Below are 15783 nucleotides of genomic sequence, written 5' to 3' on the forward strand. Positions count from 1 at the left end.
CTGAAAGAAACGCACGTTTTTTCTCTTCTTCTTTGTCGTCGTCATCGGTGCCGCTTGTCGATTTCTTCTGTTTCTCTGTAGTATGTCTCGCACCATTGTATATGCGAAATCAGCGAAAGAGCGCGTTGCATTTTTATTGTTTACAAAACGTTCATTCGTGTTACGTATTTGTCGCTTTGGTGAAACTAGAACCCTATTCGGCGTTTGTAAAAAAATACACACAGAGAAAGACAGACACACAGAGAGGTATGGGAGAGCTAAAAAAGCAACGCAGTTATAACTACGTAGCAATAGTCGCATTCACTCATACTATTGAATGATGCATCACACAGAAGATCTTTCTTCCTTCTTCTCCCTTTACTCATATTCGTCGCTCCCTTCGTTGCTGTGTGCGTGTGTATGGAGAGTGTATGTGTATGATCACATTTTATATTTCGGTTTCCATTCATATTATTTTTTTTGTTTCATTCTCTTTCTCTCTTTTTCTCATTTTTTTTTTCGGTTGCGATCGGGGCTTCAGCTGCTTTAACGTTGTCTCGCTTTTGACTAATAAGAGCGTAGAATAGTGTACAGCACGTTCGTCCAACAGGCAGTTAATCTTCGATATATTGCGTTCTATAAAAACAGTATATAAATTCATTTTGATGTGAATGCATGTTACGTGTTTGCTCTCGTGAAGAAGTGTCAAGAATTGAAATCGGCGACTTTAAATTTTTAAAAGTACAAAAGTGATTTTTCTATAGTATGTCACTGTGTCCTACGCTTTGTTTCAATATTTGAGTGCGCAAGTTTATAGTTTTCCATTTAGTTTTTTGTTGTTTAACTTATCACTATTTGAAGTGACTATTTTGATGGTATTTGGAATGTGTGTTTAGCAAACGGGAATCGCTTGAAGGTTTTATAACGTCCAATCACAAGATAAAATTTGTGCCATAAATTCGATTCGTGTGGATCTTGCCAATAAATTAGCCGAATCGTTTCGCATAAAAATTCATTTTTCATAGTCACCATTAGACTGCATTTCGAATGGTACATCCAACCAAAAATGGATCGATTTAATATCGTGAATGTTAATTTTCGAGAATCTGTTCGGTTTTTACGGTGACGCGACATCGTCTGCGAAAATTGTACAAGCGACGACCAACAGTGAATACAATAAAAAACCGATCAACCATCCCAGCGAAAACAAATCCATCATTAAATTCATGAATTTATTGAGAATCATAAATTTGCGAACACCAGTCAATTCCACAGACCACACTTCCAATTGTAAAAACATTAAAACGACGATTTTTTCCACAATCTTTAATCGGTTTGTGGTTTTCATATTGACAAAAGGAAGACCGAGACAGAGAGAGAGAAACAGGGTAGAACGTGATAAGATACTGTATTTTTATGTAATTGCCTGGTTTTTCATCGTGTGAAAAATCGTAATTTTCACATTCTTCGTCTAGTCATCCATTTTTCGTTGCCACAACCGGCGATAAAACTATCTGAATGTATTTGTGCGTGATGAAAACATAAAATTGGAGAAAAACACGAGAACCAAACGAATGAAAATGTGCAAAATAAATTAATGAAAACTCTACTTTTGCATTTTGAGTTTGTTTTCCTGTGCGATATTGTTGTTGTTATTGTTTTTTTTTGCATTGTCTTTTGCCACTGTTGATTCGCTGCTAATGGTTCATGTTTTTTCATCCATTTGATACAGAACGCGCTTGTAAAAGTCTTTATGAGAGAAAAAAAAACTGATGAAAATTCATTTATGGAACGAAAATAGTTCACAGACAATTCGCAGCATTGTGAGAGAACGAACTATAATCCAGTCTCAGTCGGGCTTGAATTACACAATCGCCAACATTATTTTCTCATTCATTTTCACATCATCAGTTTTTGTGAAATGCGAATTTTGTTTGCAAACAGTCTTCGAGAATGCGATGAGTTTTAATAATTTTTTATTCTTTCTTCATTGAGACATGCTCGGCCATTTATTAAATGTAATGGTTTCGAAAATGTGTCACCATTTCTTGTCGACAATAATCGTACAATATAATTCATTTTTCAAAGTAAATTAATTTTGGTGTTTTATTTCATTGAACTTGAAGAATGTTACAGAGTCTTGTCTGTCGAATCGAAAATTGTATTGGAACATCACCAATCTGCCGTGGGCGTTTTGTCATTTTAGACAGAATGTTTCACACCAAAGTCAATGCTATCGCAAATCGCACCGTTCACACGCACTTTTCATATTTTTCGCTATCTATTCAGACTGGTTTCTTGAGATTGTGGTATTGCTTAAAGCGACTTTTTTTTCTTCTAACATTTAATCGTCACATAGTCCCCATTTTCTTGGTTGCAAAAACTCGCGGTGGCACAAAAAAGTGAAATTTAATTTGAATCGTTTAAAAACTTTGCACAAAATAACTTTTCATGTTCTTTTGGCTGCGTGCGGATTTTCCACCATCTCTTTCTTTCTTTCTTTGTCACTCTCTCTCTCACTTTCTCATTTTCTCTTCCTCTTTTTTTAAATCAGTGGAAAAGATTTACCAGAAATTTGACTGTGAAGCATGCGTTTCGTGTGCCACAAGGCAACAAATTTAATTTTACCACTCGACTCGCAAACAACAACCACCAACAATAACAATAAATAGCAACGGTATCAAACTCACTCACTCTCTCTCCCTTTCTCTTTCTGTCACTTTCTCTTTTCCTCTTTCGCCCTCTCTCTCTCTCTCTGTGTGTGTTTGTGGAAGTTTTTCCATAGTTTAATTTTTAACACTGTCTCTCGCTCGCGCATAACCATTGTTGTTGATGATGATGTTTGAATGCAGTTTTTTATCGCTCCAACGCCATTCGAGCCATTATCATCGCATAATCTGTTTTCCATGCTCGTTTGTTTTTAGTTTGGCGTACCCACATACAAACACTTTCATTTTATTTTGTTTTATTTTTGGCTGAAAGCGTGCATAATAATGATGCTCTTTTTCTTTTTCTCATTTTATCCCCACAGAATGTGTTGTTGAACAAAGTTCATATGCAGACAAATCACGTGTAAAATATGACGAAAAAACAAGTGAAATAATGTGTGAAAACTGCAATTCAAATAGCAATCAACCATATGAATTATATTGTGTGCACGAAGTTTTGTGTGTTAGACGATGAGAGAAAAGGATAAAGAAATGCAAATTACTCATCTGAAAAGTTAGAAGCATACGACGGTTCGTTTAGTGGCAATAAAGAGGACAATGCGATTTCCCAGTGTAAAAACAGTCAATGAGAAATAACAGTCACGAAGTTTTTCAAGAAAACGACAAGTGAGCCAAACGAAAACGAAGAAAAAGACAAAGAAAAAGAAGAAAAAAATACCCGCAAATAATTTATTGTCAAACGGCGACATCGTGAACCAGTGTGAATGAACCGAAGAAACCGTACACACACACATTCAAACGAAAAATGCGAAAATCAATCGCTGGTTAAGCAATAAAAAGTGTCAAGTTTTTTTTTTGTTTCGTGTGAATTGCTGGTGGTTTTTTTCCCTTTTTCCAATGGCTGGTTGCAAAAATTTATAATGATACTGGACACGCTTGCAAAAACAACACGACCATTTGGGAATGAGAAGCAAAAATAAAGCCGTTCCGGTGCAAGAAATACATTCCATTGAGAAACTGTGCACACTGTCCTCCGTCTAAGTGAAAACGATTAATTTTTAGTGTTATTTCAAAAACATAAACAAACTAACGCGCCAAACGAAATATAATGAATGTGTCTCAGTGCGGCCACTATTTTATGGAATTGTTGCACGCCAAACGTCTAAACCACACAAAGTAAGTAATACATTTGTTGTTATTTTCATTTTGGAAAGAATTCCTAGTCTCGGAAGCTATTTTTTTTTTGTTTGCCACGCTGAAAAACCGAAGGTTGAAAAAAATACAAACCATTTGACATTTGTCCATGTGTAACTTTGCTCAGACAGAGGAAAACGTTGATATCATTGATGCATGCTATCTGATGACATTGCAACAATTCGGTTGTATAACAAAAAAAACGAAGCCATTGAATACAATGGTTTGACATTGACGACGACGCGCGCGGGGGTAAAATGACAACGGAAACAATTTGTGAATGGAAAATATATTTTCGTTTATTTGTATGCTTACACTCGCTCTCTATCAGATTTCGCCTTTTCGGTTATTTCAAACAAAAAAAAGTAAATATATACGTAAAATTCTTTGAATGGGATCTCTTTTTTATGCGCGACAATATTTTACTTTAGAATTGTGATCGTTTGAATGCGTTTGCATCACTGAATTGAATCGTTTGTTGACACGATTGGTTTTACATCTTTTTTTCCCACTTCCCCTTTTAAAAGAGATAACAGAATAATGCTCATTCGCATACAATTGACGTTTCTTATATTTCATCCAATTTTATAAAGTCTTTTTCATGAAACAATCATATCGGTTACATGACCCAAGGGCAAATACCATTCGGTGAAATTTAAGCAAAAAACTGGCATTGATTTGTGCGTAGATTTAATGATAATCCATCTTTATATAATTCAATTAATATATCAATGATGAAGAACAAAAAAATTGAGCCGCAGAATGTAGGCCGCGAAATATGGAAAAAATCATGGCACGTCCAAACATCGAAATACCATTTGGGCGAATGTGCAATTGAAGTGCTGTGTATCAGGAACGTGAAACGCGCGTTTAGTGCACGTTCATTTGTATACAACACCAAGACCACAACGATGCCATTAATCCAATAAAGATTGAATTAAATTCGAAACATTTAATGCGATGTGTAATCCATTCTCTGTTTCACAATACGAATCATTGTTTTTGCATCGATTTGTGTTTCAGTTCAGGTGACATGAAGCTCAGCTTGCTTTTCTCTTTCACTCTCCATCTCTCTTTCTCTCTTGGTCGCTGTCGGTATCTCTCTGAGTCTCACTCGCTCTCTTTATCCATCTGTCTCTCTCTCTCGCCGTGCAATGTGAATAAAATGGGGTTTAATTCAGTTTCCATGTTAATGCATGGAAAAATAATTATTGTACAAGACATTATTGGGGTCAATTCCAGTATTTTCATGCGCATCACAACAATGCTATTCAACAATTTAATATGCTGTCTCAATTTTTTTCATTCTTGATTGACAATGGCGATACGTATTAATGCCTCGGTTTCTTTTTTAATAAAAAGTGTTTATATTTAGAAACGTACGTTTTCCGTTGTCATTTGAGGTACTCTAATAATTGGAATTGTTTTCGCGCGATACCAAAAATAGGCAACATCGTCAAATTGCGTCATCGAAAATCAAACAATGGCTTGAACATAGCAAAGATAATTATGGAAGCGTAAATATCTGATTGTGTGCTGTGTTTTGTTTAAGTGATCCGGTTTGCTCGTAAAATCATTTCAATGCGATGCCATTATTGTTATTACTTTCAAACGGATTTATTTCACAAACAATGAACATATTTTGCGCTGCATGCTTTTGATATCACATCGCAAGGAATAAACAAAAACATTTGGATTTCAGAATGGTAGAAGTGTAAATATTATATTATGTAGTGAATATTCAATGATGCGAAAATCTAAACACGATGCAGAAACCACAAGCCTATGATGTGTTGATGCTTCATCGGTGTCGAACACAAATACAATTGTGCATACACATACACACATATTCGGCTGTTTAAAAAACTACGGTGCAATCTTTATTGTTCTATTATTATGTTAAATAAACGAAAATAGAATAAATGGCCGAATATGTGATGGCATACGCTGAAACTTCAAACTATGTGCAATCATTTTCATATCAGCACTTTTTTGCTCTTCAATTGCATGTAAAATTCGACGTGCACGGCACGAGTTGAAACCACACAACGTTGCATACATAAAACTTTGAGCATTCACTTAATGCCGGAAAAACTGATGATATTCACAATTGCATAAACACAGAGAATATCGACACATTAGAATATATGAAACAACAACAAATGAACAAACCAAAACGAAGAGCGAAAAGGAGAGAGCCGAAAAAGATAGCGATGAAACATAGAGAAATGTTGTCAACTATGTTATGACATATGAAATGAGCGTAAACATCGTTCACATTTATTTGTCAGTGACGAAGAATGTTTATTTTGCATGAAATTCGCCCTCTTCAAACGACTTATTCAATGCAGACATAATCTTCTGTCGAAAGAAATGCGAAAAACTTAAATTCACGGAAGCGTTAAGCAGCACACATACGAGCGATGGCAAAAGTTGAATGTTAGAACAAAATATTTGCCATTACAAGATGTTTCACATATATTTTTAATGCAATTTCCTGCAAACTCACCACCACCCTCGCTATCTCATTTAAAAGCAGCACAGTTTGACGGATGTTTTTTTTTCGTGAAATGCAGACAATTATGATGAACACACATCTCGCATGAAAACATACATGAAACAAAAATCCTTCAATAGATGACTTTCAGCCATCCGAAAATTCCAATTTCCATGTGTCACATGAATATGCAAATTCTTCGTTGAATCACACAAACGCTTGCCAATGCAAATATATCTTTTATATTATTATTATGATTATTACATTTTTGGCTTCGTACTCATCATTTTTAGGTGTTTTTCTATGCAAGTTTTTACACATTTTTTCTATTTTATTGTTTGAAATCGGATCTTCACTTCATTTTAGTTCATCCAAAGTTGAATCGCCGCGTTCACTGGAATGATCGTTGAGCGTTCAGAGAAATGAGCACATCGCATCTAATGTATCAAATATGTATTCGTATGTTTGGAGGAAGCCAATTCGCTTCGATCACATAATCGTATGGAATGCACGCACTCAATGCATTTGAGTCAATCAATTAAATGTTCATAATACCGAATCGATGGATTTAAATGAGGCATATGTTTGAAATATTCTTGTATATTGTGCATGTGAAGCACTTACAAAATGAATAATCGATGAAGAGCTACTTTGTTCGTCATTGGCGACGCTCCATTTCATTTTGCATGCCAATCGATACGATTGATATTAATACATATAATATTCGAATGCGAAGTGCATCATCTACGTGTGTCTCTATCTCCTCCCCTCCTCTCTCGGTCCAGCTCAAATCAATTTAATTATTATTGAACGACCGAACATTAATTAGGTCGTTTCGTTGCTATATCGACTAATAGATGCCCAATTAGTGGCTTAAATATTTCTACAATGTGATTTGTTTAAAGACTTATGTCATAAATAGCGTTGAGTACATCAATTCAATAAACAGAGTCATATCAAAAACTAATTGAATTTCAACTCAGTTTCGAGTTGATTTATTCTCATTGCATCGCTCTCTCTCTCTCTCTCTCGATTTATTCAGTTGATGTTGAACTTTTGACAGTCGTATGACGATGAAACTGTATCTCATTGCTGCCAGTTGTTGTCGATGTTCATTTCTGATGTGTAAAAGTGGAGAGACAGACAGCTGCCGCACATCGAATTCGAATTGTCGAAAATGTCAGTTTCTGAAGAAAACGAAACAAACAGAAAATGTGAACATCAGCGCAAAATTACATCGTATTTTACCTCCTTAAAATTGTTGAAGCAAATCCATTTTAATTGTTGTTGGCATTTAGAATGTAAGTGGTAAACTTTGCTTTCGAGAAGCTCTTCATTTCGCATAATATATAAATGTACAGTTTTAAGTATTTATGCATTGGGTACAAACTGCATGCACATTTGGTTGATGTTGTCTTAACCATTTCTTTAGTTTTTTCCCCCTAGTGTTTCAAGTAGTTTCCTCTTGAAACTCAAACAATATATGCATGAGCGTTTCGACTCTTTGGATTTAACATGACGGTTATAGTGTTTTTTTTGCCAACTCTCGAGCAATCGAAAGACTTGCAATTTCAAGTGTTTAATTCATAAAATAATAAGTTCTTATGCATCAACAACAAATCAGCCGGAATTAATCCCAATTGATTTTTTTGCTTCCGCCACTTGCAAATTTCCACAGCAACTTCTCAGCGCTGTTTAATTTGAACGATGAGCCAAATGTTGATCTCGACGAAATGGCAAAGTTTGACTAATTTCATGTAAAATTAAACTCGAATCGGTGCACTTCATTTTATTAATATAAATTCAAACGCCACTATTTTTAGTATTCGTTAAAATTATGAGAGCTAGCGACAGTTTGCCAAACAAAAGCCACTTAAAACTTTGTTCCATTGTTTACATCGTGTTCAATCGTTTTGATGCTTGAATTTGTGCAATGTTCTTGGGCGTTCGACTTTCGTTTAGATACACAAGACCGGCAACTTCAAATTATTCCAATATGAAATTTGTTGTTGAGAAAATGACGGAGGTTTTTTTAAGTCAAGGAGAAGAGTAGATGAAACATCCCCAGTCACCTACTTTAACACCCTTTTATTTGTCGTTTATTATATCGCTGCGATGAGAATGTATTCGGTTGGATTTTCCCATTCTCTTCGGAATAAGAATGTAATGCAAACAAGAATGAAACGTGTAGACTAGGTGGAATAAGCGTAATACACACCAATTCGCCAGCTAAAGTCGTCGGTTCATCTTTCATAACGGTTTTTAAATCGTTGCATATATATTGCTTATTAAAGCAAAAAATCTCTGACCAGATTACAAATGGGGACCGAGTCTTCACACAACGCTGTTCAAGTGTGCCGACCCAAACACAACGGATCCACCTAATCTGATAGAGTTGACAACGATAAAATGTTTAAATACAATTTCGCTTTTAAATACCGAACATGGATTACACAAATTTTGAACAAAATTACATCAAAAATTATATTATTTGTTTGTTGTGTGGATATTCAGTTTTTGGATCGAAAAAAGTCCCATAAATTCATTTTAGACAGATGAAGCTGCGGATTGTTGTTATTTTGTTCTCGATTACTCTTTGCATATGTGCATATATCAGCTCAAGAGCATTATGTTATTTACGGCGTTGGGCGGTCTTGAAATGCAAAACAACACGTGAGAGCGACCGTGTGAATGTATCAAAGTTGGAATTCGTCGAATTGAAAACAGAAATAAAATGAAACGATGCTAAAATAGAATAAACTTCAGATCTCCTGTAACACAATCATACACTTGCATCCGTGCTTTTGCCAATTCAACATCAAATTAAAAGCCAAAGCATGGTGCGAGAATTAGAGACATACACACAGAAAACGCTAGAAAGAGAGAAAAAGACACAGAGAGAGAGTGAGATTGTCGAAATTTTTCGTATGTAAAATTCGCATAAAATATGATGGGAAAATTATTTGATTCTCGATGCAACTCTCGTTTGTTTCTAAATGCTTGAGCAGCACTTTCGATTTTGTGAATCGAGTGATAAAGTACACTTTTATACTCTTTCTCTCGTCATTGCATTTCAGAACATGGAAACGATTTCATGTTCTATGGCTGTGAATGGGTTATGTAATTCGCGTACGAAAAATGGAACAAAATAAAACGAAACGAATAACAAATGACCATGCCCCGAAAATGTGCCAAAAAATATTTGAATGCATGTTTGAACGCTTATGCTTTTGGTCTTTGGTGAATTGTGTGTTATTTTGGTATAATTTGAAAAGTTTGTTGTTTTATGTCACAGACACAGACAAACACACTGACATACTCAGTGCAATGGTTGGCGCTGAGCAATGAGCATACATAGAACATGCGCCCAACAATCCACTAAATTAAATGTAATTAAAGCCAATTAATTTAATTTTAATTTGTTGATTGTCCAAAACAAAAGTGCTACACATTAATAACGGGATAAAGTGTAGCGACAACATCCAAATGCGATTTGCCAATTCATTTTGTCGTTGAACAAAATAAATGATCGCTTTATCGTTTTGTAAACTATTTTCTTTTCTCGTGACCTGCAACACTAGTAATATTGCATTTTCTGTTATGTATCTCGACTGTACCCGCCCGCCGACACCACCAACAACCCTCTACACTTAACCCGGTTTAGATTACACAATACAAACAAGCAAATAGTTAAAACACACACACTCTCTCTATGTTTCCTTTCTCTAGTCTTCACAATACAAAAATGCGAGAGCATATTTTAATGGAAAAATGTTTTTCTAGTGTTTGCACATCAATAGACGATGCGACAAAGACAAATGTTATTTTATATGTGAAAATGTGCGCCCGAGAGAAAAAAAAAATGATTCTTTTCTGCATGAAAATGGTAAAATAATAATAATCAATCATTTGGAAAGTGTGTCCATTGTTCGAATTAGTAATCGGTTTTATGCAAAAATACTTGCTTGGCTCGATTATGTCATGCCAAGCATTTGTCATATACATTGGGCAAAATCACTGCTGGCCATTGTACATCATCAATTGATTCATGTAATTGCACACAGTTACGGTTACTAAATTTACAGTTTTTGACTAAACGTTTCAATCCAACCGGAATCTCCAAATATGGCATCGCCAAATTTTCACATTCTGCCGGCACATTGAAAATGAAAAATGCTTTTCCGCACAAAATTACGTTATACTGCCAATACGGAATGCGATAGTATTAGCAACAATTGGCTCAAAGCGACAGTCGCCAATGTGGAACGTGATCATTCAACAAATATTGAACGTGAACGAAAAATTCTAAATTCATTACTGAAAATGGATTCTACGCTGGCCATAACGTCAAACGAAATACACGCATTTCGTCGTCCCATGGCATTTAAATTGGGCGCACATTTTGCTAAATACCAAAAATTGTTTTCGAACGAATTTCACATTGTGATTTGTGCTAACAACCTATGTGATTGATTCAACCATTTTTTTGTATTTATTCTAATAAATCGGCTTTCGAAACAGTCGGGCGCCGAGTTCTAGGAATATTGCAAGTATTTATTTTTTTTTGTTCAATTCATTTTTTATTCCGTGAATTTTTGCAAAAAATTTTCCATCTCAATGACGCACACTAATTACAAAAAGGACGGCAAATCATTTGCGGTTTAACGCATGATTTTTCTACCAATTACGTTCTCTCTCTCTCTCATTCTCCTCTCCTCTCTTTCTTTAACCCTCTTTCTCTGTGCCTATATGCACATATGCACAATTCAACGTCAGGTGGACTCAGGTGTTGTGAGCAATTATTACCGATAAAGCCGTCTAGCTTTTTTTTCATAACATAGAGATGCAATTCTAAAGAACTCTTTCAATGGCACCATTTGTTAATGAAAAATGTGAATTACATTTTTTTTTTCATTCTTTTGTTGTTTTTTTCTCAACTATGTGCGTTGTGATTTTTTTGTTGTTATTCGCAGTCAATTTGTATTTAAACGGATCGAATGAGCTGAAAATGAGCACAGTACACCGGTGTGCAATGTGCTCAATGTCGTCTCCAATTTCCACAATTCACACGTTATGTAAATTCAAGAGCCAAGCTCAATTGACTAACTATCGTATCGATGAACAGCCGCAATATGAACACAAAGAGCATATGCTTGTGTGAATGGCTCCATATGTGTTCATTAGCGTGATTTCTAGTTTAATATGAAAATATACCGTATTTATCTGCAATGCACACCCGTGTGTGATACACCCAAGCCCAAGGTTATGTGAAATAGAATGAGTGAGAGAGAGAGTGAGTGCTGTCATGCATTTGTTTGACCAGCAAGTTTGAATGAGAGCCATTCAACTGCAAACCGATTTATACGGACCAATGATTCGATGATGTGTGTCGATACAATGTATCGAGAGATTGGATATTATTCACAAACAATAGATTTCAATCGATTATGCAGCAACAGAAAAAAACGTAACAACAACAAGAATGGCAATCAACCAAACCAAATATGTGGTCACAGTCTACAATTCAATGAAGGAAAATAAACCGAAGAGATAAATAAATACGTTAAACTATTATAAACGCCAAAAGTAGGATTGCTCCAACTTTTGAACCGATTGAAATAAATTCTATTTAAATGACATGTCATTTTGCACCGAATTTTTGTACAATTAGTTTCGGCTCCAGTTTGTTGGTTATTAACGACATTCAATTTTATAAAAATAAAATTCAATTAATATTGCCAATAACAATCCGTTCAATCTTAAAACTGATATGGCTTCAAATTAGAACGTCATCATCCACTGAATTGATTAAAAAAGATGTGATATTTAATTGAAATGAGGAACTCGAATGGTGTTGACCCAATTAGATTTATAAATATAGACGACTTTGAGCTACTTGTTAAAAATAAAAATTCTAATAGCATTCTACTCGATGAATAGATCTCGAAGAATCGAATAAAGTCTAAATGTTTTTTGTGAATTAAAACACGGCCATAGACCGAATGTATTTGCAATTTATTGCGAATATTCGTTGTTAATCCCGTTAAATTGATGCACGCTCCAAATAAGTACGTGATTATACTCTATCTGTATTAATATGCGTACACGCGCGTGAGGCCGGCTGCTTATTTCTAGCTGTTTTTATTTTCTATATTTTTTGGTCCTTCTTCTGGTCGATGTGTCGGGGAGATTAATTAAAGCAATTTAAAATCATAATGGAAATGTGATTTTCAAGTGGAAAAAAAATATTTGGGGTCGATACGCAAGTGATTTTATAGCTTTTTTGCAATAGCAAAAAAAAAGAGAAGTAAAACCGTTGCACGTGAGCTACTAATTCTCTTGGGATATCGATTTATGTAAATGTTATGCATTCAGTAGTGCCCGAATCGAAAAACATTCGCCGACTTCATTTACATATCGAATCTTTTTGCTCAAATGAAACAGCACAATACACTTATCATTTTGAACACAATCCCAATTTTCATTCGATTTGTGATTCATTTCGAAATCATTCGGCAGTTCAAGTGTTTTCACATTGAAGTTTAAAAAAAAAAACGTATAATGTTTCTCTTTGATTCGAGACTAATGCTTTCAAATTTAAAATAATATACAATCGTTTGAGATAGACGAAGTGAATTGGATGCGCACTATATTGAAAAGAAACCAGTTTAAATGGAATTGCATAAAATAAGCATCTTAATGAAATGAGGAATTTTCTGAATGGCTTTTCGAAACAAACTGAAAACAGACGAGATGAAATCGAAAAATGTATCAAATTGCTATAATTCTTGGTGTGTGCTCAAGTTTATGATTATTCACTTACTCACTCGACTGATGAATGGTATGTTGCAAAATTCAGCGAAGCCCTCAAGCGTACACATCTACTACACACATTCAGTTCGGCGGACATGACCAGTATGTAAATGTAATGTATGTAATACACTTGTAGTGCATTTTCAACCCCATCGTTTCTCATCTATTTCACCATATTTGCAATTCATTCATTTAATTTTCGCTTTTGATGGTTAAAAATGTGCGGAATGTTTAATTACTAATTGCATTATCTCTTTCAGTCTTTTCCCTCTACTTCTATCAATCTGTCTCGCTCTCTCACTCTATATCTCTCTATCTATCTATGTCTCTCTGTCGCGTTGCCTTCTGTTCATCTATTAACCCTTGTTTAGAGCGAATAAACAACATGGTAGTTACATGTATGCATTTAGTGTATCTTGCAATCGTCACTCAGAAACCAAATATGTACCCGATGTCTAATGCATGCTATCTATAACTCCAATTTTGTTGGATTTGCAAAACATTTTGAAATGAGATCACCACCATCATTGCTGATGACAAAAAATGGTCGCCTGTCACGGAAACTCGATACTTTTTCAACGCTAACTAAAATGAACTTGTCGGTTATTCTATGCATGTGTGCGAGTGTTTTATCTCATTTGAACCTTGTTCCCGGTTTTTTTAATCGTGGCAACGTCGCGTGCTTCATCAAAAATAAACAGACACGTACACCGAGTGTATCTATTCAGATTTTTTTCGCCACAGCTCTATGTACCTAATCCATAAGCGTGTACAGGCAAAGTATCATCATTAGTGTATTACGCTGTGGCATATTCACCTATTCATTTGCACTGCTGTACCATTGAATTGAGTTTTTATATTTCGAACTAAAATATTTAGAAAGTGTTTATAATATTCATAAGCATGATGACGCACCTCAGTGCTGCAGCAGAAGATGGCAGATACTTTTATATATAAGTAGTAAATCTCTATTGTAGCCAACGATAACTCAATTGGAAAAGCTAAAAGGATTGTATGTTTTCTTTTCCTTTGCCGTCAAAATTTTGTGCATTCACCATGATGCTTTGCTAAACGAAACAACAAACTCAACTTACCATGCACACATAATTTACAATTGAACTTAATATTCCTGTTGTTTTGGAAAAACAGAAAAAACATTCCCTTTAGATTGCTGCTTTTTTTTCTGGCAGTTGTGTCGGCGTTGTCTGTAGCTTGCGCTTCGCGATTCGTCATGAATTCGTATCCGTTTTATAAGCGAGAGGTACGAGGCATCACACAACAATCAACAATCAAATAAATGAAAAATGAACGCAAACCAAACTAAAATATGAAAAAGTCGTACATTTTCCATGCCAAAACGGCGGCGAAGGCTGGCTTTTTTCTTTTCGCCATCAGTTCATTACTCCAGTTTTTGCAAAAAGTTTTTTTTTTTCAGAATACAGTTCTGTATTTTGTTCACTATGTATGCACACACGGCTCAAAAAAAAAATACTTGACGGATGTTTGTTTGTGGTGTATCCTCGTGGGGTAGAAGTACTCGCATAAAAAAATCATTCGGAGAACAACGGTAGACTTGATGTATAAAAAAAGAGTACAACGTACTGCATTTATGAATATGAAAATTTGAGTGTTCAACCAAACATCCAGAGAGGGAGGAAGAGAGAAAAGAAGCGAAAAAGAGATAGAAAGAGTGGAAAATCATAAATCAGACACTGAAAATGATTACAGTATTCGAAAATGGAAACAAAACACACCACCCAATGATTATTTCACTCTGACGTCTCGCACAATGATGACTACGATGATGTTTCACAATGAACCAATGATTACCCCGAAAAATTCAACCGTACAACTTACCGGTTTTGCTGGCAACCCCTAATCAAAATAAATGATTTTTTTTTTACAGTGTACATAAAGAGTCTGTCTACGCAATATGTAAGCGCAAAACACACACATACGCTCACATTCATTTGATACCGTATTCATCCCTTTTTGAACAGATTCACAAAATTATATTTCAACACAACCGTTTCCACTAATTCCATAATACATATTTATCATATATATTGTAATAACATTTTTCTTTCTCTATCTGTGATGATGTGAAATATGTGCGATGCACATTATAAATATGAAAGAATTGGGAACACTTATACAGTTGTTGCTATGTAAACGTGTGCCATTCACCAGGATGGATGATGTCAAATGATCACTATGTTGCAATATCACCGAGCATTAATGCAAGAGCGATTAAACGTGTGTATGTGTGTGTGCGCGTTGTACATCAATATAGCACGCTCAGTCTCTTTACATGCTGTTTTACGGTGCACATCTGTTCAATGCAAATACACCGTGTCGCTTATTTTTGGTTGTCACGCTTGAATCTTTTATATTATTTTTTTTTTTTCATTTCATTTTACATTTTCGATTGAATGTAACAAGTCGTCATTAAAAGAAAATATTTCGAAAAATGGGGTTTCCTGTGTATTAGCGATACAAATTGCACCTCATCTACACGAAATTTGCTTTTGTATAACGTATTAAGAGTTGTTTATATTTCGTCACACAAATGACTTTTATATTCAATGATAGAGTTTTTGAAAAATAGAGTAATTGAATATATATATAAAA

The 15783-nt window shown here is 35.0% G+C and overlaps 1 protein-coding gene across 6 annotated transcripts in view; it reads left to right on the forward strand.

The window, feature by feature from the left end:
• The first annotated feature begins 640 nt into the window (after positions 1-640).
• LOC116341735 (insulin-like growth factor-binding protein complex acid labile subunit) overlaps positions 641-15783 on the forward strand; it is a 43703-nt gene continuing 28560 nt past the window's right edge. For 3 of the 6 annotated variants that reach the window (XM_031768985.1, XM_031768979.1, XM_031768984.1), the window contains exons 1-2: positions 652-780; positions 3011-3824. The gene's annotated coding sequence lies outside the window, so the exon portion shown is untranslated. Of the gene's footprint in view, positions 781-1381; positions 1398-3010; positions 3825-15783 lie in introns of those variants that run through there. The other 3 variants (XM_031768980.1, XM_031768982.1, XM_031768983.1) reach the window with 3 other exon arrangements.

This window comes from Contarinia nasturtii, unplaced genomic scaffold (genome assembly GCF_009176525.2).
Source record: "Contarinia nasturtii isolate CC-2019 unplaced genomic scaffold, AAFC_CNas_1.1 Cnas_scaffold_745, whole genome shotgun sequence".
Classification (NCBI taxonomy): domain Eukaryota; kingdom Metazoa; phylum Arthropoda; class Insecta; order Diptera; family Cecidomyiidae; genus Contarinia; species Contarinia nasturtii.